The sequence below is a fragment of the Strix aluco genome, chromosome 6 (assembly GCF_031877795.1).
Source record: "Strix aluco isolate bStrAlu1 chromosome 6, bStrAlu1.hap1, whole genome shotgun sequence".
NCBI classification, from domain to species: domain Eukaryota; kingdom Metazoa; phylum Chordata; class Aves; order Strigiformes; family Strigidae; genus Strix; species Strix aluco.
The window spans coordinates 20,980,217-21,006,200 of record NC_133936.1 but is presented as its reverse complement, the minus strand read 5'-3'; the positions used below and the strand labels follow the sequence as shown (position 1 = coordinate 21,006,200).

Genomic DNA, 25,984 nt, shown 5'->3' with positions numbered 1-25,984 from the left:
AAATGATGTGTACATGGCTATAATTTATATGCATGTGTGTTTATCTGTGTATGGCTGATGTTACTGTAACTCCATAAATACCTTAAATTGTAAGCCAAGGGAAGTTCTGAGTAGGCAGACAGACCTGGCAGTGCTCTTAATACTGTTCACACACAGTGTATTTGTTATGCTGAGCAGGGGGTAGGGTTGAAGAGGAAGAGTTGCCAATTAATGGAGATTACTGGTGTCGAAGATCTGTTTCATTCTTTGAAAGCTTACTTGTCTCATTTCACTTTTCTTTTCTTGAGACTGGAAAGAGTTCTGGCAAGGAACACCTGTGGGATTAAGCGTACTACCTCCTTCACATTCTCTTTTTTGGTGGTCTGCAAGATCCCTGTCTTAACAGTTTTAGTGGTGACATTGAAGGTGTAAGAACTTACACTGCTGCTTACTCAGTTTTTAGATTTGCATGAAGAAATTGTCTGGAAATTGAAGTTTCTTGTAGTTGTATTAACTTTTCTGAAGCTGACCAGCCATGTCTGTTTCTGTGCACCTGCAGAGAACTTTACTTGCAAGTCTTGGCCAGCACCTTAAGCAGGAACCTTCTCCCCGCTTCTCCAGTGAGAAACATGTATATGTCTGGGAAACAACTGATTCTATCTTGCCATATTTTGCATATTCTCTAAAAATAGCTATGCTGTCTTTCTGGACTACTTTTATTGCTTTTAGTTCTTTCCTACAACAGCAATACTAATCTGAAGCATTTTCTGGTCAGTGTGTATCTAAACATTGCTAATGCAGTGGGATAAAAGTGTGCTAGTTTTGTGCTTGGGCAAGGTGGAAGCATTGACTGTCTCTGCAGAGGCAGGAAAAACACTGCATTGGTAACATTATCTTTCAGAACATAAGGACTAGAAGTCACATTTAAAAAAAAAATTAGTTTAAATTACTCATGTTGCTAGCTTAAATTGTGGTAATCTTTGTGCTTGCAACTGGAAAGTAGATTTTCCAAGCATAATTTAACACACAAAGGTCAACTATCTGTTTTTGTGGCCTGTCATGTTTAAAATTACTGACTGGCTTGATCAGTTAAGCCAGCTAAGTGGTAGCTTCAGTCTCTCAGAAACTTAAGTACGTAGCTTCACTGATTTCACTTCTGTTTCTTCACAGAGGCTCTTGTCATACCTTTTGTGGCAATTTCTGCTCACAGTCCTTCCATTTCTCCTGGTTTTCCGTTTAAGAATATAGTGCGTGCTCTGGTAAAAGCAGGATCAGGTTTACTGACAGAAGTGAGCTAAAGTAATAATAGTGTCTATGGAGGGCCTGATCAATTTTCCAGTTACTATAAAAATTAAGAAGAGTCTTCCCATTATTTTCTGGAGGCATTTCAACAAGACCATGGTTTCTCTCAAAAAGCCTTTCACCTAGGTATGTGTTTATGACCACTGGAGGAGAAATGGTACTGGGCTAAGTAGACCTTTTGTCACACTCGGCATGACTGTCGCTAAGTTCTTCATCTAAAATTATTAAAGGTTAAAGCCAAATGTCAACTGTTGAGTTAAACTTTTTCTTTGAAATTCAGGTAGAAGTCTTCTAATATGTTTTTAAAATTAATTAATTTTAAAAGGAGAGAGAGGGAATGCTAGGCAAGTGTGCAAAGAGAAATGAACTGGCTGTGATTTTGACTTCCCACAATTGGCTGTGGAGATTGTGCAAATGTCTCATTTCCACCCTGTGTTCTTATTTTCGCAACTTTGTAGCAGCTCTGACTGCAAGTACCTAATCCATATACTAAGATGTCATTGAATATAGCCCCCAAGGTCATGTATATTACTGTTACAGTTTGCTAGTTTCCTAACTCTTAAGATAAACCAGCTACACTTTTTGGTATAGTGTTGACAGCAGCCAGAATTTTTTCTGTTGCCTCTGTGATGATCTACATATGTTTTCAGTGATTCTTCCTTTAGATTAGTTTCTTTTTCTGCTGTATTTTTAATTTCAGGCATAAAGAAAAATTACAGAGTGAATTTCTACTTATGTCTAGTAGGTAACTATTATCAAAATAGGTGTTTCTAAAAGAAAAAAAAAAAAGAAAAGTTATGTCTCTTCTGTCTTTTCTCTCAATAAAAGATTTTCTACTTCCAGGGAAAAAAGAAGTTGTCACAAATATCTGCTTTCTTATTCATAGCACCTGTGACATCTGAAATCTTTCCTCTTCTGAATAGATTATTAACATTATTTTGAATTCTTGTTTTTCTAAGCTGAAGTTCTTACTGTCTTCTGATGATCTTTTATCATAAGCCTCTCAAAACATTGAACATGCTGCTTGAACAGCATGTCTGTTTGTGGGGTTGACTTACTGGAAATAAGTTTATAAAAGAAAATTGGCAAAAGCCACGTAGCAGAATAGTGAGTTGCCTCTGTGCTTGGGAAGTAGGACATCTGTGTGTCTGAACACTATTCAGTCTGCCTCATCAACACAGCTGTCCACCTCCTTTCACCCCCTGCAGTTAGGAAGAGTTTTGTGTTACATCCTCACAGACTCACAATCGTGCCAGTTAACAGTAATTAGAACGAACTTTAAGATGCAACCTTGACTATTTTTTTCTCTTTTAATTTCAAAAATGAAGGGACGGGAATGATGGGTATCAAAATAAGAAGTAAAAGTATAGTCAGCATAGTGACAAATTTTATCACGCTAGAGAGAGGACTGGGACCTGGGAGAATGCAGTGAGCAGGCTTGCACTGAACTGCTGAGAACATGCAGACTTGTACCTCAGATGACCTGTTCTCAGTGGAGCATTTCATGGAGGTGACCCTGTGGAGCTGATGTCATGGTATCACACCTGTGTTTGGGAAGGTGGAACTTTGAGACATTTCACAAGTGGGAGTGGGATTATGTATTTAACATCCTCATCCTCAAGGGAATAATATGGAGATGAAATCAACAGCTGAATGTATGGATAGCAAGACCACCTTGTGGATTGCATAATCCATTCTGTAAGAAATCATCAAGTCTGGTATCCTTGGAAGACATATAGGAGGGAGTTGGGTGCTTTTTGCATGAATAATGTTATATTTATATATGTTCAGATAAACTGAATTTTATTCTTCAGGGTGGAGACTTGTATCTGAAAAGGCAAAAAACCCCAGCTTTTCCCTCACATCCCACACAGCATGGTCAACAATTTCTCTGAGGAATCAATCCTTTGCTGTTATTAGGTGGAGTTTGTGAACTCGTGTGGAAAATCCTATCGTCGCAGAGTCTGTGTTCTCTAAGAAGTGACAAGGAACTAAAAATATAAAACACTTTGTACTTTTGTCTCTAATTATGATCAAAATGGATAATAGTAGGGAAAAATATAAACTGTAAGAAAACTTTTTCTGTTCTTTAGTATACTTTTGGTTTTCTTTGGTCAAGTGAACTAAAAAGAAGTTATTATCATTTTATGAAAGCTTAGCTTTTAAGTCTTTCCGAATACAAAACCTGAATCATTTGCACTGGAGTGACAGTTCTTGCCCTGCTCAAGGATAAGCCAAAAAGTGTTTCATCACAAAAGTAGTTCAAGGTAATTAGTGCCTTGTTTCTTTAAATTAAATTAGAAGTGCAAAAATAAAACTCAAGTAAATCTCAAGGTGAAGAACACTCAAGTCTTTGGAGTTTTATCTTGCCTCTTTTGTCTTTCTTGATGTTCTAAACAAGTAGATATTTTTATCATTTAGAATCCAAATATACTCCCACGATGTTCTTTCCAGGAAATCAATTGTATAAAGAGACCTCAAATACACATTTGATTGTAGTGGAACATCACTTTTTTTGCATTAACAAAGATTTTCATGTAAAGCTCTTTGGCAAAAAAGAACTGAGAGGAACTTTATGACAAAGAGCAGATGTTTCTTTAAATGTGTGCTATTCTAAGTTTATGAATAATACTGAGCATTGACTGTTGTAATTGGACTACCATTTATATTTTTTTACAGCTATAGTTCATGGTCTCCTAGTGTACCCTCTTGGAATCTCATTCTTCAAAATTTTGTGTATAATTCTATTACCAGACATAAATGGCTAAATATCTGGTACTTAGACTTTTTAATGACAGATTTTTTGGCTGAAATCTCTGTTTTCTCTTAACTTTTAAACAATGAAAAAATGAAAGGTTTTTTTATTGAAATGTAATAAGTCATGAATTTCCAAACCGTTTCCAAGGGTTGAAATATCTTTTCCAACCAAAAGATGCATTAGTTAAATTTACTCTGTAATACCAGTTGGTCTGTTCCTTGCCAGATTTCTTTCCAGGTTGGAGAGCATTGCACGTATCCTCCTTTATCAGTTCTCAATATTTTTTCCTTCCAGCTCCTAAACATGTATCTGTTTTTCCCATGTCTTTCCCTTAAATTACACAAAAAAAGACAGAATTTGAAAGGCAGAAGGGAGGGGAAAGAGCCCTTCCAACCAGTTTACAGATTAACAGAAAAAGCATCCTGTACAGAACCAATTTGAACAGCTCAAGTCCAAGCTCAGTTGGACTCCTTTTTGTGGTGTCTCATCTGGTGGTCTTCTGCTCCAGTTTCTGTGTGCTGTTTTTCATTGAAATGGCTGTACCCTCCCACCAAGGAAAGATTTGTTGCTGTTACAGTAGATTAAAATTAGTTAGAGCCCTATTAAAACTTGCTATTTTAATGCATGTACCTTTGTGCTTTGACCAGTCACCTTAACACTGTGGCAGAAAGTCACAGGTCTATATAGGTAAAAATCAAGAGGCAGAGTTGAACAATTTCTCATTTTAGCAATAAGGAATATCATCTGGTTTATGTTGAGGTGGCCTAGTGCAAGCTGTCTGATATATCAACCCGAGGAAACTTCAGAATAATCACCCATTTGTGTCTTTTTCTTTCTGTGTTTTACTTTATCTTCTTTTACATTGGTTCATTCACTAGTGTATCTTTCTTACAGAGAAAATAAATTGCTTTCTGCCAAACTTCACATCAACCCTCGGTGTTATTACATATTAACCTTGTACTTTGTTACTGTCCGAAAACAACCCAAGCAAAGATTCTAAACGTTCTAACTTCACAAAAATAGCGTGTTTTTTTGTTTGGGTTTGGTTTTTTTTTTTTTTTTTTCCCCTTTCTAATGAGCAAGAAAACAAGGTCATTCTAACTTTTCTGGTTACTAAGAGATTGCCTCTGCAAGCTTGTTTCACTTATATCAGGAAAATATTAGGCTTAAATTTTTACTATTTGTAGCTATAAAAAAATCATCAGTACTGTCAAAGATTCTGGTAGACGGTTTGCCAATGTTTGTCAAATTGGAATGATTTGAATCATCCTTTGATTTTGATTGTTTTGGGCTTCATGAGCCTGAAAGTCAAAATTGAAGTTTTTTGTCTTTTCTGTTAGGACTGTTTTATCAATACAAGAAACTGCCTCCTCTGTGCCATTTAGGAAGTTATATCTGGAACAAGAAACCTCTGGTACATTGCAGTAGATCTAATTCTTTGTGTAGAAACCCTTCTCTGTAAATTTGGAAACCTTTATTCTCCAAAAAAAATTTAATATTAATCTCTTTAATTCTGAGTTGACTACCCGGTATTTTGGTCCTGTGACACTTCTACAGTACTATGTAATTACAAGGTGGCTAGGGCAGACAATGATAAAAACAGTCTCAATTTCTTTGAATATACAAGAGACAGTTAAAGCCAGGAAACTGCAGGGAACTTCTGCTCTAATGTTGCTGAGTCACTTCTAATAACTCATTTTTATTGAGTTTGGCTTTATAAGATTAAACTCTGATAAATGGAGCTTGAATCCTCATAATTTTCAGAAGGGAATGAGATGTGATAGGTACTAACACTGTTCTTATTCGTAAGTGTTCCCAGGGATGGGTGCGTTTGTTTAGGGTTAGACTGGAGCACTGAGAAGTTCAGGTTATTTTGTAGCAGCTCCATACCTGCCGTAGACAGATGCATGATTAAATAAATATTTTATTGACAGATCTTTTTCCAGGTGGTTTCTCACTGGCGGCATTGTCAGTAAGTGATACTGTGGTAAGGGGGGATTCAGGATGTCAGTAGTGTAACAACAGAATACTATTGACATCTTCCCTTTTACAGACCACTGTCTGAACTGTCTTTTAGTCAAAACAGATAAACATTCCCATCTGACTTTGAGGGACACACAGTCTAGGTTATTCAGAATAGTTTTTAGTAACATTCATAACTTGTATCATTTATTCTAGATTAACATTATGATTCATATTGAAGAAATTATGTGGATTGCTGTTTAAAGGCATTATTAAACTAGAAGACCTGAATTCTGTTGCTTTTTGAAGCAGTACTCCTCCCAAAGTATTGAGAGCTTTTCTAATTCCTCAAAGGATTGTTTTTTACAGTCTTAGAAATCTTAAACTACAGTGTTTTTCAGCATATACCTTTAGAACTAAAGTTCATATCTGCATGTGTGTGAGAGCTCCATAGATAATTTTCTTTTTTTGTTGCCACAGCAGTTTTCATTTTCAACCAGATAAAAATGAGAATGAGCCATACGTATTTTTGTATTTCTTGTGGTTTTTTTCTCCATTTTGTTTTTCCTCAACATTCTTTTCTGGTCTTATAAACCTCTGTGGTCCTGTTCTTGGTCTGCTTTTGTCATCTCATTGACCAGTATTGTAAACACCTGCTTTATTTTGTGTTCTGCTATTTTTATAATATAAACAATTTAATAGTTGTGTATTATTGAATGAGATGAGAGTAGTCAATGATGAATAGTTAAATTACCTGAAATGCTACAGCTCTGGTAAAGCTGGCAACTTAGATGTTTCTTATTGAAGGTTTACAACTTTGACCTCCTTTGAATTAAAAGCTGTGCAACAGATGGAGAAAATACCAAGTAGTTTACCATATGTTTTACAGTACTTAAACTAACATAAGATTATTAGAAATGTTATTATTTTATCATAGTAGAACTTTGTTATCCTAGTATTGGGGCATTAACTGAAGAATGGAGCTCAAACTCAGATCAATTTCTGTTAGTTTTGATGCACTTTTTAGCATATCTTTGGATTGTTGCATTTTTGATGTTCTGAGAGTTATTATCTATTCAAATAAGAACTTGAGAGCTATAGAAACAAGCAGAGGAATATCCCCATCCTACTTCTGTGTATAAATGTTGACACAATAAGAGTAATTTAGATTTTACATAAACAAAACATACCTCTGCATAAACATCAACATTAAACCTGGTTAGTTTTCACCAGACGGAATTAACTTAATCATGTATATAGAATAGTCTTAAATATTTGTGATTGGTAAAACAATTTTATATTTGTTACATGTGTGTATCTTCTGGTAAGTTGTTTACAGTCGATAGCTGAGGATTTATTTGTTCTTTCACATGATAATACAGTATTTTTTTTTCCCCAATTTTTGCTTCATGATCTTTTTAACTCTTTGCAGTGGTAATCTTTATGCTGTCCCAGTGTATTTAAGAGATCTAGCTAGAATTGTAACAGAAATTGAACCAATTGAATATGGGAATATTAGGATAGAAAAAGGACTTTTCATTTTTTAAGTTGCCTCCTTACATCTCTTCCATGCTTTACTTGCCTTTGCTTTCAGGACCAAGGTTCCTTTGTGTAAGAAAAAGTATAGAAACTGACAATAAACCTGAGATCTCTCACCACCCTATTTCATACAGTGTAGTAGTCAACATCTGATATCTGTGTCTTGACATCTGCAGATTACTTAGATGAGTATCTTTAGGATAAGAGGGGAGTGGGGGTGGGTGGATGGGGGTGTGTGTGTGTGTACACAGATGCAAGAACTGATACAGCTTCCAGTTGGGGATTTCAGGGCGCCAGGATTCCAAACTTTTCTGAGCTGATTATTTCTATTAACAAGATGGGATATATCTCTAGCAAGTGGTGAAATCCTGCAATGATAAGTTGGAGATGACAGTTGACCACTGGCCATATTCTCCTTATTTGTCTTCAACGTGTTTAAAGCTGTTACTTCTGAGGGAATTCACGCCTTTATGACTGCCTTTAATTTGGGAATGAAGGTAAATGGAACAGTGTGACAGTGTACTTAAGCGTGTCTCTCATGTTAGAGTCCTGATGGGAGTCATCTCAAACAGGAAGATTAAAAAAAAGTGCTATTCAGGCCAAAGAAAATTTTTCAAGAAGGGCTGTTGTGGGAAGAGGGATTAGGAGGGAGAAGAAATTAGACCTCTCTGCTCTAGTAACAGCATGAACTTTCTTTTCTCCTGTTTCAGTCACAGAACATTCATTTGCAGCTAATCAGCTCATATTTTAGCCCTATAGTGTACATGATATTTAACACTTAAGTCTCAAGAGAGAAATGTATATTGGTTATCTTAGAGATGTGCCTGTGCTTCTAATAAGGATACTGATGGATTGTTCCTGCCTGTTTCTGGTATGTATGCATGTGCTGCATACCAGTATGTCTATCTCTTTGCTTCTTAACTTGATATTATATCCATAGGAAAACAAGATACAGTAGATTGCCTTGTGATCAGAATTGGATTTTTCAATGACTGCATTCTTAGGCTATAAATAGCCTTTTTATATTAGTTATGATAACTCCTGTTACTGATTGCATTAAGACTTGGAGTTTATAAACAGCTGCAAGGACTTGATAATGGCACAGAAATGGTATCAACTGTTGAGAAACAGGCTGGAAGTTTGCAATAATTTATTCTCATAATCACTAGAATTTACTGCTGTGTGGTGAGAGGGAAGTCCATGCAATATGAGGATTTTCTTATAACTCAATTGACTTTGTTATCAGTGTGCTTTTCAATCAGGTTGAGTCTATTGATTGCAAAAATGGCAGCTGAAAAGCTTTGCAGGGAATGTTCATAACAAGGCTCTAAGATCCCATAAGTTTGTGAGAATTGGTGAGGATGGAAAATTGCATTATGCTCTTTGATACTGTGAAATTTAGAGCTGCATTAGAGAGCAGTGTTCAGCTTTTTGCAATGTTCTTGTAATGTGAACCCTTCCATAATCATTCGAGGGGAGATGAATAATCTGGTGAGTGAAGATTTTTTCCAGGCTGGTGTGATTTTCATTATTAGGCTTTTCTCTAACATCAGCCCCTCTCTGAATAGTGCGTTGTAGCTAATAATTCCTGTAGAGACAGAAATAGTCTCTTCCACATTGGTAAGCAGACAGAATTTGCCTAGTTTCTGTCTAGTACAAAAATTACTCATTAGGGCTAAAGTAAATGTGTCCATCTCCTGATTTTCATACTTTCACTTAGTTCCCATATCTGTAATTTTTGACTGGTTGCACTTAATATTTATATCTGATTGTTCTCATTAAGTTATATTTTAAAGTGATTTTCTTCTTTGAAAATTTCTCAAAGTATGGGATATTTGTGTGTGTGTGTGAGTGACATGTTCAGGAGGCAACAGCTGTCTAATTTCAGATTGTCCAGGAAAGCTGTTTTACTTCTGCTGTTGTGTTAAGATTTGTGTTAAGATGTTAATTTTCTGGGTAAAATATGAATTGCTCAGTTAGAATAGACCTGGGAGAGAGCAAGGTCATTTAGACTTCTCAAATAGGGAAAAAGAGTGTTTTACAGAGTTGAAGATTAAGGGTCCTGCTTGTGATGCTGAAGAAGGTTTAAATCCTTTCCTCAATTTGAAGTGATCTGGATAGCAAGTCATTACTCTAAATTGAGAAAAGTTGGCTCTTCCTAGTGGTTTTTATAACTAATAATTCTGCAAAAAAAGAAAAGGAGACTTCACAGCTAAAAGTTTCAATTGACAGTATAGGCTCTAGTCCATGATTAGTCACTTTGGTTATAGTAAATTACTTTGAGTTTACTGTATTCAGGTAACTTCAGAACATGGAGCTTTCAAAGGAAGTTTGTGTGTTGTCTTCTCTGGGCAACTCACTGGACAGTGAGATCCATTTTTACCCAAGTGTCCACATAATTAGTATGGTCTTAAGATATTATCCTTCTCATTCATGGAAATGAGCAGCAACCATGAAAAGGATATGGTGTGGGGGTTTTTTTGTTTGTTTGTTTTTTTCCTTCTTAATGTAAGATCAGAAGTGAGTTGAAAGAATTTTGGAAAAGGATTCCCCTTAAGTTACTTCTTAGGAAGTTTTATACTTTGTACGTTTGCCCATGAGACAATGACCTTATAGACTCCTCTAAATAAAATTTAAGAGGATATATACTGCTGTGGCTCCAAGATAAAATGTGTTACTGATTCAGTCCAAGCAGTCTCAATGTACAGTGAGGAAAAAACATGGTTTGTGGAGCTCTTGTGCTTGCTTGACCGACTGCTGTTAGTTGATACCTGTAACAGAAATACTAACATGAGAAAGGCTTCTCTTTCTCAAATGAAACTATCTCCTTTAGAACACTAACATATGGAGACAGTAAAACTGAAGCCAGTGATTCAGCTGTGGCATCAAGAAGCTGCCTTATGTGTCTTTGTCCACTCACTTTCTTCTTGCAACAGTGCTTCTCTTTGCTTTGGTTCTATTTGTATGATTAAACACATTTTCCTGTGGAAAACTGGCACTTGATAAAAACTTGTTTTCTAATACAACCAGCCTGTGATCTTGACTGTCAGAAAGTACAACTGCAGAGATTTTTTTATCCAAGAATCTTGTTTTAAGTATGTCTAAGGGTCAGTTTGACCCAGGTATATCATAGCTATAACCAGGGGGAAGAGGGAAGCTGACACATGGGTTAGTAATTGAAGGATAGCATTAAAAAGGAGGAGTTCAAAGTTCATGTGATACATGTTTCTTGGCCAGCAAAAAGACAGCAGTCTGCTGAGAACTATGAAATTACATATTTGGAGATGGCTTTTCAGTGCAGGGTTTGGGATCTGTGGTTATCTTGCTTTGCCCCTAGACTGCTCTGGCATGGTGTGTTTGTTTGTAATGCCTGGCTCATGCATGGAAAGGCTAGAAGAGGAAGAGCTGAAACTATGAATTGTCGTTCTTTTTTGTGGTGTTTTAGTCTCTTAAAATAGAAGCATTTAATAGGTGGATAATTGTATGAAGAGAGAGAAGAAGAGAGATAACAATGGCTCAAATTTCATTATGAAGTTCCCAGGTACACTATAATACATATGTTGCATTACAGGTAATATAGCCTGTTTTACTGCAACTGTTTCTGCATAGGAATCAATCATTATCAACCCTCTAAGAAGGTGTAATGTATTTCCTATCTGAGGAATAAGACCTTGTTACATTTCTTTGTATAAGGGACTATAGGAGTAGAAAGGCAACTCAATCACTTTGAAACCTTTCTTTTGTGGAGTGGTTTTAAAGAAAATAGTTATTTGCCAAACGTATGCAAATATACCTATGCAAAAAGTACCCTGTATGTGTTTCCACAGTCATGTTGATGGTATTAACAGACTCTTCTTCTAGTAAAGAGACAAAGTGACTCTCTGTGCCAAGCAGACAGGAGCATTCTCTCAAGGAAGTGCAGATAGTACTACAAATAATTTACCTGACTTTATGTTGGTCTTGTGTAATAATCTCTGCCTTAGTTTAAAGAAAAAACAAGTTCAAAAAATAGAATCAAAGTTTTTTATAAACCTTAATGAGTTTGTATTCTCTAGAATTTTTTTTTATCTACAGAAGCAAAAGCTGAGTTGGATTTACTCTTGTTACCTATAAATGCCCACATTCCTGCGTTATGTCTGGCAGAACCAGGAATAGATCAGCTGTTGTGACTCCATATCCAGTGCCTTAAGTACATCACTGACCTTCCTCTACTAGCAGGATATCTCTATTCCATATGTTGTTATAAAACCCTTACTTGGAGCTACTAACTCTTACTAAGAGATTTTCAAGTCTTGCCCACTCAATTTAGTCACGCTTTCTTTAGTGGCAAGAAGTAGAAGTGGTTTATATTTTGAAGTATCTAAAAAGTATCTGCACGGTGTTTTCAGAACTGTATCTGGTAGCTTAGTGACAAAAATAGGAGTGAAAAGCTGCATGAACATAGTCATTTTACAGAGCTCTCAAGCAAGTGAGCCAGATCTGATTTCCTTCCTGTCTACCAGCACCAACAAAATTCTTTGTGCACCTGCCATGGACAAGTCAAATCTTTTACCTGTAGAAAAAAAAAAAAAAAGTGGTTATATATGTGTTTCTCTGAAAGCATAATTGGCTTTCAAAGCATTTCTGTATCTCACGTCAACAGAACTCCTCTTGACTTTCGCATGGTGAGAGGCTTGCTCTTAGAAGTTGAGATGTCCTTTATTTTATTTTATTTAAATGGGTGTTTGTGAAATTTAAGAGATTAAAGTATTCCTCAATGCCATTTTCAGTACTCCTGGGTGCAACTGATGTGTATTTTCATTAGTATATGTAAATTACTGTGGTATTTTTGTTTAAAATCAAGTCATGTGAGAGTATTGGATTTTTATTACAAAGTCAAACACAACACTTAAGGTTTTGCTTACTTACTAAATAGGTCTGGTCTGTGTATCTGACGGGAGATGATAAAATACAGATAATCTCACTGAGGAAAATAATCCTCTGCTTCACCTTGCAGACAAATAGGTCAATATTATTCATAGAATGAAAAGCTGCACATGCAGCTTCAGTACCCGGGAGTAAGGAAAAATGGCTTGCGTTATTTTTTTTTTCTTTCCCAATAAAGCCACTAATGCAATGCACTAAGTTTTACAGTTACTGTTTCCCAAATATTTTTCTGTAAGATCCAAGGGAAAAAGATTGTAGAGAGAGGGTTTTTTTCTGGTGCTGCAAACACATGCATGTCTCATATTCCTGTGAGTAAAATGTCTACAGGATCAGGCTCTGGTACCACAAGTTGTTTTCTGAATCTTACAGCAAAATTTTGAAGATATATTATAGAATTTTGTGAACATGCTCCCATAGGAAATAAAAACTGTGTGCCTGAAAGGTAAAAACCTAATTGCAAACACTTGACATTTATTGTAGCTATCTCTAGCAGAAAAGGATGTTCATTCTAAATGTTACAGAATTAACACTTTAAACTTGATCGCTAGAATAGTTGTTTATTCTTCCGATTTCTCATAACAGTGATAAAGATTTTGGACTGGAGCTTAAGAGAGAAAAACAAAAGTAAATAAATATAATACCTTAAACCTAAAAGATTAGTTGCTATGGATGTATTGCTACTATAGACTCAATGTAAAATGAGTCAAAGTTAAAACTGAACCTTTATTATTGAGCCAAAGAAATGGGTTTTATGGCTTTCTTAAAAGCTTCTTAAAAGCTCTTTTTCTAAAGCTAACTGAACAAGGATCAAATATCTGTCTCCAAACAAATTCTCTTTGTGACTTGGCATCAGTTTCTTATCAGTTTTTTTCCATCCTGTATGTCTCAATCAAGGACAACAGGTTTTGAAAGTTTAGGAAAATATTTGTCTTTACTTCCTATGCTTGGCAGTATTTTATTATTATTTGAAAGCTGCAGGTAAAATGCCAGTGCACTGCAGGTTTTAGTTTTTGGGAGGGAGCTGTATTCTCGCATTTATGGTGTTTGTTCTTCCTCTTCATCAACAGAATTTGCCTAAGCTTTACTGATTTTAGGATTTCAGGAAAGTGATTTAGCATGAAGATAGGTGCTTTGAATCCATGGATTCTGAAGTATCTTACTGGCGCCAGTGACTTGTTATATAGTTTTTGCCACTTACAAAACTCTCAAAACACAAAATTACATGAAATCACATTGTTTATCTTTAATTTGCCAATATATAATTTCTTATGTCTTGGAGATGAGATTTTTTTCCTAGACGTTTTGGGATTTCTACAGAGTGTGCTCATCTCCAATTACTGAGGGAAAAAGACTATCAATATGATCTAGTGAATTTTAGCATGGATTATTGTAATATTTGCCAAGTCAGTTCTGAATGCTTCTAAGACATATACATTAGATGTGTGCTAATAATATACTTGCAGTAACTTCCTATGAAACTACAGTATTCTGCATATCTGATACATTATTATTTGGGATGTTATGAATGCTTAATACAAACAATTTTTGCAGAATGTGTGCAGTCTTCACCTATGGTGAGCAATGTTTCTGATGTGAATTGCTTGTTCAAGAGTTATAAAAGAAATATCCAATATCACAGTTCTAACATCTGTTTAATAATTTTGTTTACAACAGGATTATTGCTTAGTCATGCTGCATAAAACCAGAAAACTGTTTTTTTTGCTCTTAAGCAGGTTATGAGACCTCTACAAAAAGATTATAGCTTGCCTTATCTTATAGGCAATGCAAAATTTTACCCTTTTTGAGAAAGAAGGAAAGAAAACACCCTGACTTCCTTAGAACCATGTTAATGAAACCAGACCTGTTATGCAGATATTTGATACATAAAGTAAATATGGGGGGGGAGAATCGACAAGTTGAGTTCAGAAAACAGTCTTAAAGTTGACTTGTAACATTTTACGTGCCACATTTTCAGGCCTTTGTTGCATTGCAAAAGTAGAAATTGCATTATTTTAAGTAAAAGGGGAGTTTTGCTGCTGCTTTGATTAAAGGTAGTTAAGAATTATAGAATTAAACTCCATGGATTCAGTGCATCTATTTTTATGCTCCGTTACTTTACTGAAACCCTAAGATCAGAAGCACTGAAGAATATTTTTTTTGTTGGAAAAAGCCAGGAAAAAAAACCCCAACACTGTAACCACTCTGTAAAGTGCTAGAATACAGTCTGATGATTTGATTTTTGTTTTTGTTTTGACAGTGAAGACAAGGTTCTGAGTGATAGAAATGCATGTTTTTCTGCTTATTTTTATAGCCAGAGATATCAGTGTGGGCCTTTCCAAGGACAGAAGATGAGTTTTCAAGCTCTTTGGTTGGTTGATTTCTAGTTAGTCCTACCCCAGTGTCTTCTGTAATTGGCTTTGAGTAGGACTAGATTCACATAAACAGAGTGACATTTACTAAATCCTTATTAGCCTTTTCTTTGCACTGACTCTCCAATATTTGAGTTATGAGAAGTTAGGCTTCGAGGAATATTGCTAACTACTTTGTTCTGCTTCATGTTATCACCTGGGTGAAGGTTGGCGAGTTCTGTGAAAAACCGACATGAGTTTGTGTTCAAGAAGAGTAACACTGCCTGCAGTTATGCCAGTAACTCTGCAGAAATGGGTATGATACTTAAATCAGTCTTGTAATTCTGACTTTAGTATGGTTTGGTAATACATTCGCTTAGTGTAAATAAAAATGTTTAAAATAAAGAGGGCTATATTTAATTTTTCACTTATTTTTTGTTTCTCTAGTGTAGTAAGAATTTTTCTTTTCTGATGAATGTAGATTTTTTTATTTCATTATGTGAAATATATGTTTACATACTATACATAAATATATATGTGTACATAATTGAATATTTGTTACTGTGCTTTTTTTCTCTGTTACTGTAATTCTGTACCCTGTGCAAGAAATTGATTTTGCTTACAGATTAATGTCATTTTAAAATATAATGTGTCATAATTGCATTTCAGAATATTAAAATATGCCTCTGTGGAAGGCTATGGCACTGTTCCTAATGGAGGATTATTGGAGTCCTCTTCCACAGGCTTTGGATCAGCCTTGAACACAGCATACTTTTTCCTCACCCTCTCTGGCTAGCACCTTAACGGTGGATGGTCCATCACGTATTTTGGGAATCAGGGTAACACAGTACAGTGTTTCTCCATATCCGCTGTAGCTTGCCTTTTTTTTGTTATCTTGCTAAAAAGCGGAAGCAATGCAAAATCATCACACCCATGTGCACTAGGATTGCCTAGTGTAACTCTGTGCATCGGGGGTATCTATGAAGTTAAAAATACACGTGGATGTGAAGTATGGAAATACCACTCTCTGCTAAGCCAGATATATTAACTTCTAAGAAGTTAGTTCAGACAAACTGTAAGTAATTCTTTAGTTCGATTTATTTTGTAAATGTGTAGGTATTTTTCAAAAATCCATTGCTGCATAATGTGCCTGAATCACTGTTAATAGGCTCTTCTGTTACTCAAAGTCTTTTAATATACCAGCAGTGTGAAAAATGGAATTTCATTGAAATATTGCTACAGTATTAAATGGTTCTCATGAGCAATTTACACAGGATACAGCATATATTTCTTCTGGCATAAGTCCAGTGGGTCTAAAGTAGTACATGAGCACATAACTCTTATTGATTTTGGACATACGGGATTCTTGTAGATTACTTCATTGTTTGAGTTGGAGGGGAAGCCTGTGAACATACAATTTTAGTGTGATTGATTGGTACAGATTAGATTATACTACTATCTTAATAACATGATCATATACTACTTTTCTGGTATAACTTCCCTTTCAGATTTAGATGTGTGCAAGATGTGCTCTTACACAGTTTTATCCTAACAATTTGGCATATTTCTGTTACATGCCTCAAAAATACTCTTTTAAAATTGTTTTTTAAATTTAACTTCTCAGTTGTCATCCTCTCAATCCTGTGGTTCCCTCCCCTTCCTCTCTTCCTCCCCCCAACACCCCACCTGGTCTCAAATCTTCAGTTGTCACAGTTATTTTATTTTTGGCTGTTCTTTGGTTATTTGTATGTTAGAAGATGAGAGTCTTTGTTCTTGCAGTGTGTAGTTGTGTTGGACTCCTCTGGTATGCACATAGCAGTACTTGGTGCTATGTGGGAGGGGAGAGATGTGTAATTTTGCTCAATCTAGCATTCAGAAGGCTAGGAAACTCAGTTTTAACTGAACTGTATATTTTAATGGATTGCTTTTCTTTTTTTGCTGTTGAGAGGTGAGCATCATTCTCCGATGAAACTTAAGGGTTTTTCTCTTTTGACAAATGCATGGTGAGTAAAATTGTTTTCTGTGCATTCTCTCCTGTTTTAAAACACAAATATTTTCACACTACTATCAAATTTACTGTCAACTTCTCTTTGTCTGTGCACTTTGTAAGCCCAAAATAAAAATAATGGAAGTAGGAGGAGGAAGAAGTGCAGGATGTTGCTGTAGGTAGGTAGGTAGGTATTGGGTTACACACAGTTGCAAAAATTCTCAGAGGCATATATCCTCACTGAGGGCTCACTATATGCCAAATTTAATAGTCCTGTTTATGCTTGTGATGTTTGTATCTATGCATGTAGAATTTCTCCTGAAAGTATCTCTTTTCTCTTCTCAGAAAGTGCTTTTGTTATTTCTGTAACAATACCCTAATTTCTGGAACTGGAGTAGTGCAGGGGGGGAAGGCAGGAAAGCAGGAAAGAAAGAGCCTTGCTTGTAAGGGGTAATATTTGTGCATGCATGTGCATGTGTACATACATGTTTTTGCTTCTCATGGACATTAGAACCTTAGACACCACTTTTGACTTAAAGTAGTGCAACTTCTATTTTTTTGTAATGCAAGAAGGATCTGGAAATGTAAAAATGTTATGTTAGCACTGCATAGTCAAGAAGAGCTTAAGCATTAACTCATAAAATATTGTTTAAGCTATTGATCACCCCCAATCATTATTTCTTAAATTTATGGAATGGGTAACTGTGTAAGAAGTCTAGTTTAATTATGGTACTGCAAAAATTGCAAATCTGTTTTTTTCTTTTTTTTTTTTTCTCCCTCACAAAAGGTAAAATTTTGCATTATCAATGTGATAATCTGGCTGTTCTGCCAGTTTCTTGAATACATGGTTTTGTCTCATTTTCATTCCAAACATCTAATATGTCTAAAGTTATTTCATACTTCTTTCTGTTTTAAAATCTGATATGAAGTACTTACCACAGTTGATGTGTTTTATTCTTAAGTAATGTATTTTTAACTAAAGCTACAGGGCCTCGTTTAAATTCCAAGAGGTCTTTTAGCACAGGCAGAAAAATGACTTGCTTAATAAACATGGAGAATTATGCATATTGAGTACTATTACAACCAGATTTATAGACTGGACATATAATTAATCCAACATGGTTAGAGTAAACATCTTTATCTTTTGTATGAAAAACTTTGTACTCCTCTAAAAATGCTTTTAAGAAATGAGATTTAAAAGGTCATAATCATTCAAAACATTGTTTTACAGTTAAAGACCAATCATTTATTCAAGATAAACACCCACAAGTCTATTAGATTTGTTATGTGGTAAGTAGAAGAGTACTTATGCACCTGATGTTGGATGCAAGGTGTATAACAGTGAGAGTTGTAGTTTTTTCCACAGCATCTGGGAACTTCATAGCATACTAGATCACACAGTGTTAAAAAGCCTTGTGTACATAGGCGGTATGTATTGCAGCTGAATAATTTCCAGTGATTCTTGAAGAGATTGCATAGTGTCTTTTAAATTGAAGAAATATTGATTAGAAAATGAGGATGTGATATACATTGCTCAAATCTAGGACTGGTATAAACATGCAAATTTCAAGATTCTCTTGCATCTTTATTACCTCTATTTTTCTGGCTTGAAATCGCATGCTGCTTTAATCAACACTCGCCCCTCCCCGAAGGAATAATGGTCTCTTAAGGCAAATTGTACAGAGAATTAGTAATGTCTGTCTGCAAGTCCAAGAGCATAAAAGTAATATTTTGATTTTGCATTTGGGTTCCCTGAGATGAAAGGCCAGTGTGCTAATCCAGGAATCACATAAGGCACTTTAAGTGACATGATAATGGTGTCATTAAATTGATACCTTTTATAAAATAACTGGAGGCAGACAAAGCATTCATGTATGAAACATCTCTTCATAAGGACAGTTTGCAGAATAGTCATTTAAAGATGCATAAACAACACCTGTGCCCTCTTTGTCTTTTGTACAGTAATAAAAATAAAAGAAACACAATAATAAAATAACAGAAAGGGTAACATCCCACAAAGATTTGAAGACAGATGAGAGGTTTAAGTGGGAGATTGACTTGAGCGTGCTTTAAAGATTTTGGGAACAGTGGTCAGAAAACCTGTGGTGGTTTTTGAATCATTGTAAGTTCTTATTCTTAATGGAATGTTTTGTTTCATGACTTATTGGGGGGTCTGAGAGAAGATAGTGGTAGTAACCATGGGTAAAGCAGTAAGATGGGCCTGACTGAAAATTCAGTAAAGAATTAGATCTCAAAGATACATTACTAGGATAAAGCATCAAGATATGCTGCTACTGGATCTGCAGAATTTAATACAAATAGTAAAGTTTTTGAGCCAGAGCAAGAGTTGAAGAAGGTTGAGGAGGAGGAATATATATGGGAATGGGCAAAGACTCAAACTGAATTCAGGAGACTGGTAGTGTGTTTTTCAAAAGAAGTTTATGTTTAAAATTGCTGGAAGGCCAAGCTAGTATGTAGGCTCAAGGAAAGGTCTTGCCACCTTTGTGTATCTAGCATATTAGGGTAGCTCTGTGTTGTTTGAGGAGATCTAGAATTCTTGCTTCCTCTTGGTAATACATAAAAACTTTGTGAAAATAGTTTTACAAGTATCTATCTCAGATATTTGTTTGAGGAAGCATACAACTTCCATGTCAACTATGAAAGGATTCATGAACTGCCTAGAATTCAGTCATCCGTCATACTGTACTTGCAGATATTAAGTTCCCTAGTCATGACAGAGGCTGACATGATGCTAGAGATTCAGTTTGTGGATGACAGGGAAGAAGGAGGGTGACAGACTAGCATTTTCCATCATTGTGGAAGAGGTCTGGATAGGTTCAGGGACTGTTTAGAAGAGAGCTACTGACAGGGTCTCCTCAGGGGAGGGTATTGCAGGATTTTTCTCCTCTCTGATGATGTTGACCAAATAAATCTAGATCTGATACTATACTTGAGAAGGGTTCTAGGATGAATTTTTGCTTTGAATATGTACTCTTTATACTCAAGCAGGCACCTAAAAATGGATTCTGGTATAGCAGTCATATGCTGCTATATGACTATATTACTGGTTGGCCAGTAATTTTTCCTGCTTTGAACAACATGAAACCAGTAAAGCTTCCTACCATTTTATTGTGTATAAAATTGATTCCCCATGGATAAATGAAATCAAAATGGGACTAACTTTAGCAGTCCCTATGGTTCCGCTACTGGGGTAGAAAGGGAGGTTTTGTGTCATTTCAGTCTCTACAAGCAATAAAATTTTACAGAGCATTTTGTACACAAAATTGTCAATGATCTTGGAATTTAAAATGTATAGCACTATGCTGCATAGTTGCCATGAAAGGTAGATAGGGATGTATGTGTGTGTGTGTATGAGAGGATGAGTGATAAGTGCACAGAGTTTTTTAAAAAGTCTTTTAAAATCTCAGTGGTTTAATGCACTTGGTCATTACTTGTCCCTTGTATAGTTTGACAAGGTTTAGTGGCACAATTAACGTTGCACTCTGTCTCCTCTCTGTCTTCAGTCCTTGAACAAATCTTTGATACGTTTTTCAGTTTCTTCTTGCCTTCTTTGAACATCTAACATTCTTCATACAGTAACCAAGGAAATTGGCAGTGTTTAGTGCCCTACTCTGCTCATAATCCTTTTCTGTTGGCAGAAATCCTTTGGAAAAAAAATAGCTTTTTCATCAATTGAAGAAAGTGTTTGGCCATTTTCTAGCTCTAGTACTTTAGTCTCCTCTTGAATAAATTAGGCTTCAAGAAGTCAGAACTTGACCTTCAGGCTGTGTTATCTAGCCTTGAAGTATATCAAGAGCTATTGCTGAATAGTTATTTCTACTGGTAGTAAACCCCATACTGATTATGCTGCTTTGCTGTATATGAAGGGAGAAATTCAACAAACTGCACACAAGGTGTTGGCGTCAGTCCTATGTGAAAAATCTAATTTCCCTTACTTATTATGTCTTCTGTGTGTTACTTCCTACATGCTGCAATAAGTAAACAAGTACCTGGAAAAAATCAGAATATTTTATTTACTTTTGATAAATTGAAGATATACTAATGAATACAAAGAAAATTCATCACCTTGAACCAAGGAATTATTCATATTTAAGCTCACTTTCTTCCTCATTTTCATGCTGTTGCTATGGGTACTGGCCATGCCCCATGCTCCCTCACTCCTTGTTTTTCTGCCTGTGGGTCAGAAACAGAGGCAGGATCAACCCAACAAAATGCCAGCTGCCTTAAGGACCTAAAAAAGTTATGACTGCATGATCGTGTATTGGGTTTGTGTGGCCCAGTTTCGGTAGTGGGTTGGGGGGCTACAGGGGTGGCTTCTGTGAGAAGCTTCTAGAAGCTTCCCCGATATCTGACAGAACCAACACCAGCCAGCTTCAAGGTGGAGCCAGTGCTGGCCAAGGCCGAGCCCATCAGTGATGGTGGTAGCACCTCTGGGGTAACATATTTAAGAAGGGGAAAAAGTTGCAGGGAAAAGGGCAGCAACTGCAGCCAGAGGTGTGAGAATATGTGAGAGAAACAACCTAATGTGAGGAGCCCTCCACCTGAGCAGGAGGGAGTGGCAGAGACCATGTGTGATGAGCTGACTGCAACTCCCATTCCCTGTCCCGCTGTGCCGCTGGAGGGGAGGAGGTAGAGAACTCAGGAGTAGAGTTAAGCCCAGGAAGAAGGGAGGGGTGGGGGGAAGGTGTTTTAAGATTTGATTTTGATTGGTAATAAATTAATCAATTTTCCCCAAGTTGAGTCTGTTTTGCCCATGATGGAAATTGCTGAGTGATCTCCCTGTCCTTATTTTGACTGAGTCTTTCATTATATTTCTCTCCCCTGTTAAACTGAGGAGGGGAGTGTCAGAATAGCTTTGGTGGGCACCTGGCATGCATGCAGCCAGGGTGAACCCACCACAGATCAAAACTTCTGAACCAATATAATGCTATCGTAACACTGGAAATTTTACCCTGGTTCCAGTCCATCTCAGTCTCTTACACTTGGTAGTGACTTCCTAAAGTTTCTGTTTTGAAGTTGACCTTATTCAGTTGCTTTCAACCCTTTATTTCTCTTTACATAATTTCAAGGCAACCTGTTTTACAGTTAAAAGTAGTTCTATGAGAACAGATTTATTCTGGCACAGTACAGTGCATAATGGGTGCCTAGGGAACAGTACAAAGCAAGGCGAATCAAACTTCCCAAGTCACGCTTTCCAAGAATACATATCCAGCTTCCTGAGCCACAGTTGATAGGCTCTCATCATATTTCTTGTAACATATTTTATCTCCTCTCTCTGACAGATCCTAATGGCTGACCTATATCTCTACCAATACACATGCCTCGACATCAAAAATGTTAACTTGGAGAAACATCTTTGGTTCCTTTCTTTCCCATCCCTGTGGTTACAACTTCCTGCCATATGTGTCTTTGCTAATACCTTTTCTGTTTGGCACCACTGAAATTCTCATGAAGGACAGACCTGGGAGGAAGTGTTCACCTGAAACCCTTAATGCTTTTCCTTTATTTCTTGCTAGAATCCTCTTTTTTTCACTGTTCCTCAGTGTACTCTGATTTCTTCACAGTCTTTTTCATCACTCTTGTTGCATATTGTATCATTTCCACCTCCGACCTTTGCCCTAACATAATATTGTGTTTTTTTCTTAGACCACTTAGACTGCTTTTCTGAACCAGTTAATTCCCTTCTCCAAGAGGTTAGCAATTAAATGGTATCTACACTGAACAGCAATTGGAGCCCTCTGCTTATCTTGTATTAGCTTGACAGCAAGACTTAACCAGCTGCCTATGCAAGCCCTCAATGTTATCATTTTTCCTTTGGTCCTATTGATTGTAACTTGTTGGATTGGTGTCTGTCACCATCCTTTTGGGCATCCTGTTTGACGAGACTTTTAGGATGATCATAACACAAATAAAATACATACATTTATGATGATATGATCATTGCTTGTGTGTGGGGAAGAGAAGCATCATCCAGAAAACCCAGAAGACCTATGAATGTAGGGTATCACAGCATGTGTAGAGATGAGAAATGTGCTACTGACTTCTCAGTTTTCCTGTATGACTGAAGGCTGTTCAGTCTACGTACCCCATTTTTGGTTTAGAACAGATGATTAGAGGTGAATATTGTCAAAATACCTGAATTTCTGAAATGATTAGTCCCTCCTTATTACTACATCATCCACTTACCATCATCTTTCTGTTCTACTTTGTTCACTTGTGAGTGTCTCCTGCACTAGGTGACTGCTACATTTTTGCCAACAATTACAGGGCCTGATTTTCATTCCCAGGTGCTCCTGGTCTTTTTTTCTGTTCCAGTAGTGGGTTGGATTTGTCAGCAAAATTTGCTGACAGTTCTGTGGTAACGTGACAGGATATAGTTGAAGGTTTTACATGGTTTGAGTAGACATTACTAGCTTTATTGCAGGATTTACTCTTTATCTGGATTTTATGCTTTGGCCAGAGGGAGCAATGCTATGTGAATAAAATGAAAGACAAGTTGAAAAGTGCTGAGGGTAAAATGTTCTGTCAGGATAACTATTCTACAACAGTTAAACCTTGCTGTTATATACCACCAGTGACTAGAAACAGATACCCAGAGACAATAGTGGGCTGGAAGGATGTTTTAGTCTGACCCAGTAAAGCATGTTTTTTGGTCTTATACCAAATGGCAAAGTGTTTCAGCATTCTAAACCAACTATTTATTATAGTGGGTTAACCTACATAGCCTTTGTCATACGTGCTCTGAACATTCCTTGTACCACTCCAGAAATTCCAAGAAAATTTCCAAACGGTATCTTCTTTAGCTAAAAATCTAAACTTTGCTTAGTCTTACAGAGTCAGTATGCTTTTCTCCTCTAGTGACCTCCATGGGAATACAGAGGTGATAAAGGTGATGACAGAGGCATTCTTTGCTTTGAAGCTGTGTGGTAATTCAAGGCAGAACTTCTGTATAAAATTGTAAAAGTGAAAGAATGTTTTAAGAAAAAATATTTTTTTTCTTCTTTAATTTTAAAAAAATATTTTAGGGCTGCTGCAAAGGAAATGGAAACTAGTTGGTCTCTTACTGGTGTTATTCAGAGACTTGGTCTTTCTCAGCTTCAACAAGAGATCTGCTCTACTGAGAAACCAGCAACATAGTGTGAAAAACCTGGTAGAAACAATAGGTACTTCTTTTTATAGCTGGTATCTCTTCAGAAACATAGAGTGCAGCCAGAACGTGGCAGTAACAGATTTGCTTTCTCTTGTGCTGGAACACAGCATTCTATTTATCTCTGACAAGCGAAGGATATGTTGGACAAACTGCACTATTAAATACAGAAAGCCTCATTTAAATAACGTTAGTGCTTTGACATAAATAGGGACAAGCTATTCAAACACGAGGCTGATAACATTCTGCCCTTAACTTTTTTGTACACAGAAAACAAAAACCAGAAGTATATTTTATATTTAAATTTCTTTCTCCTCCGATCTTCATACATGACTTCTTTCAAAAGTAGAGTAGTATGTGAATAATTTATTCCATATTTCTAGTTTGGGGGATAAAGAACACTGTTGCACTGGGAACTTTTTTAATTTTCTGTTCATTTTCTATTTCACAAACTTTTTTTTTTTTAATGAAATACTGAAGTTCTTCCTTCAAGTCAGATTCTTTGAATCTAGTATAATTTTTCCATCCTCTCCCTCTTTTTAAGTCCAGTTAGTCTAACTGGATATTTTTCCATCAGTATATGTTAAGTGCATTCTAAATGTTGTTACTGTGTATAGTAAAATATAAAACTGGGTATTATTACTAAAAGTTATGTAAAGTTAAGACTTAGCAGGCAGTGTGGAAACAAAGGACTGAAGATACTAAATACCTAATAACTAAATAAACTAAGTTTACTAATATGGCTAATAAGCTGTTCATCTGCACTAAATTAACTTTTCATGAAGAAAAGTTCATGTGAAAGTACACTCTTATTAACCTTAATACAATAATCAAGTCTGGTCTGAATATTGATCTCTTTAAATTGAACAATAAGGCTTTTAAACTTTTATTTTGAGGGACTTGGTTTGGGGACAAAATATGAAACTCTTAGCCACTACCAAGATGAGTTTTGCACCTTGCTAGTTATTTTAGCAATTTTCTATGGATTTCATGAGTATTAAGGTATTGGGTCATAAAGCATGTACTTTTAGCCTAAATATCTTAAGCTTCGTACCATGAGCTGTATGGGTTGGACATACTGAATGATATGAAAGAGCGAGAGCGTGGTGATTCTGACACTAAGAGGTGGGTATGCATGGCTAGAACGGAAAATAACTTGTGTACAAATGTACTTGTTCAGAAGTTGGATTATGTTATGTTCTCCACTGAGTTTCACAATTACTTTCCATTGGTTAAAGAATTTTACCCAAGTTTCACTGGACTGTCATCGTCCTTTATTTATTTTTAGTGTCTAGGAAGATGTAAAACTCTCTTGTCTTCCTAACTGAGATCCACGTGTCTATGTATTGGGTTTAGATTAATCAGGAAGCCATGTGTACTGTACACTGAGGTTGAGAAGTGACCTGCATTTGATTAGTAGGTTTACATTTGATTAGTAGATTACTGTCTGTAAGTGGTACATAGAAGACAGGAACAGTGAACCTTTTATCTTTCCTAGGGCCAAGAGGTTTTTCAAATAGCTTTGTATCAGATGTTAATGTACACACTTAGCAGTGCTCAATAATGTAATGAAAAATAACTAAGACTTATTTTTATCATGGCTTGTAAGACATGGGTTCTCCACTCCAATGTAAAAGTTAGTATGAGTAAGAGTCAAAAATTACCTGACTATAGCCAGCTGTTCTAAAAATGAACCAGTCATTCCAAGTTTTTCTTTATTTTGCAATCTCTGCATAACTGTTTAATCTTCATAATAGCTCTTCTTTTGAAGGACTTGGGAAAAGTTATTGGTACAAATCAATGTGAACTGCATTAACCTACTGAGATTTTTCAGAAGTATGATGATTACTAAATCATTCTAGTAACTGCTATGAACAAGATGGGGAAGCGTTTTCATAACTTTAACAGTGGATTTTCTTCTAGGAAGAAACAGATTCAGGTAATGTTAGTAGATTCTTACCTATCTGCGTGGCAACAGTGGCTCACAAATTCACAATGAAACACCCCAAAATTAA

At 36.1% G+C, this 25,984-nt stretch overlaps 1 protein-coding gene across 1 annotated transcript in view; it reads left to right on the top strand.

Moving 5' to 3' along the window:
- Positions 1-25,984, top strand: part of GRB14 (growth factor receptor bound protein 14) — a 68,647-nt gene that overhangs the window by 4,044 nt on the left and 38,619 nt on the right.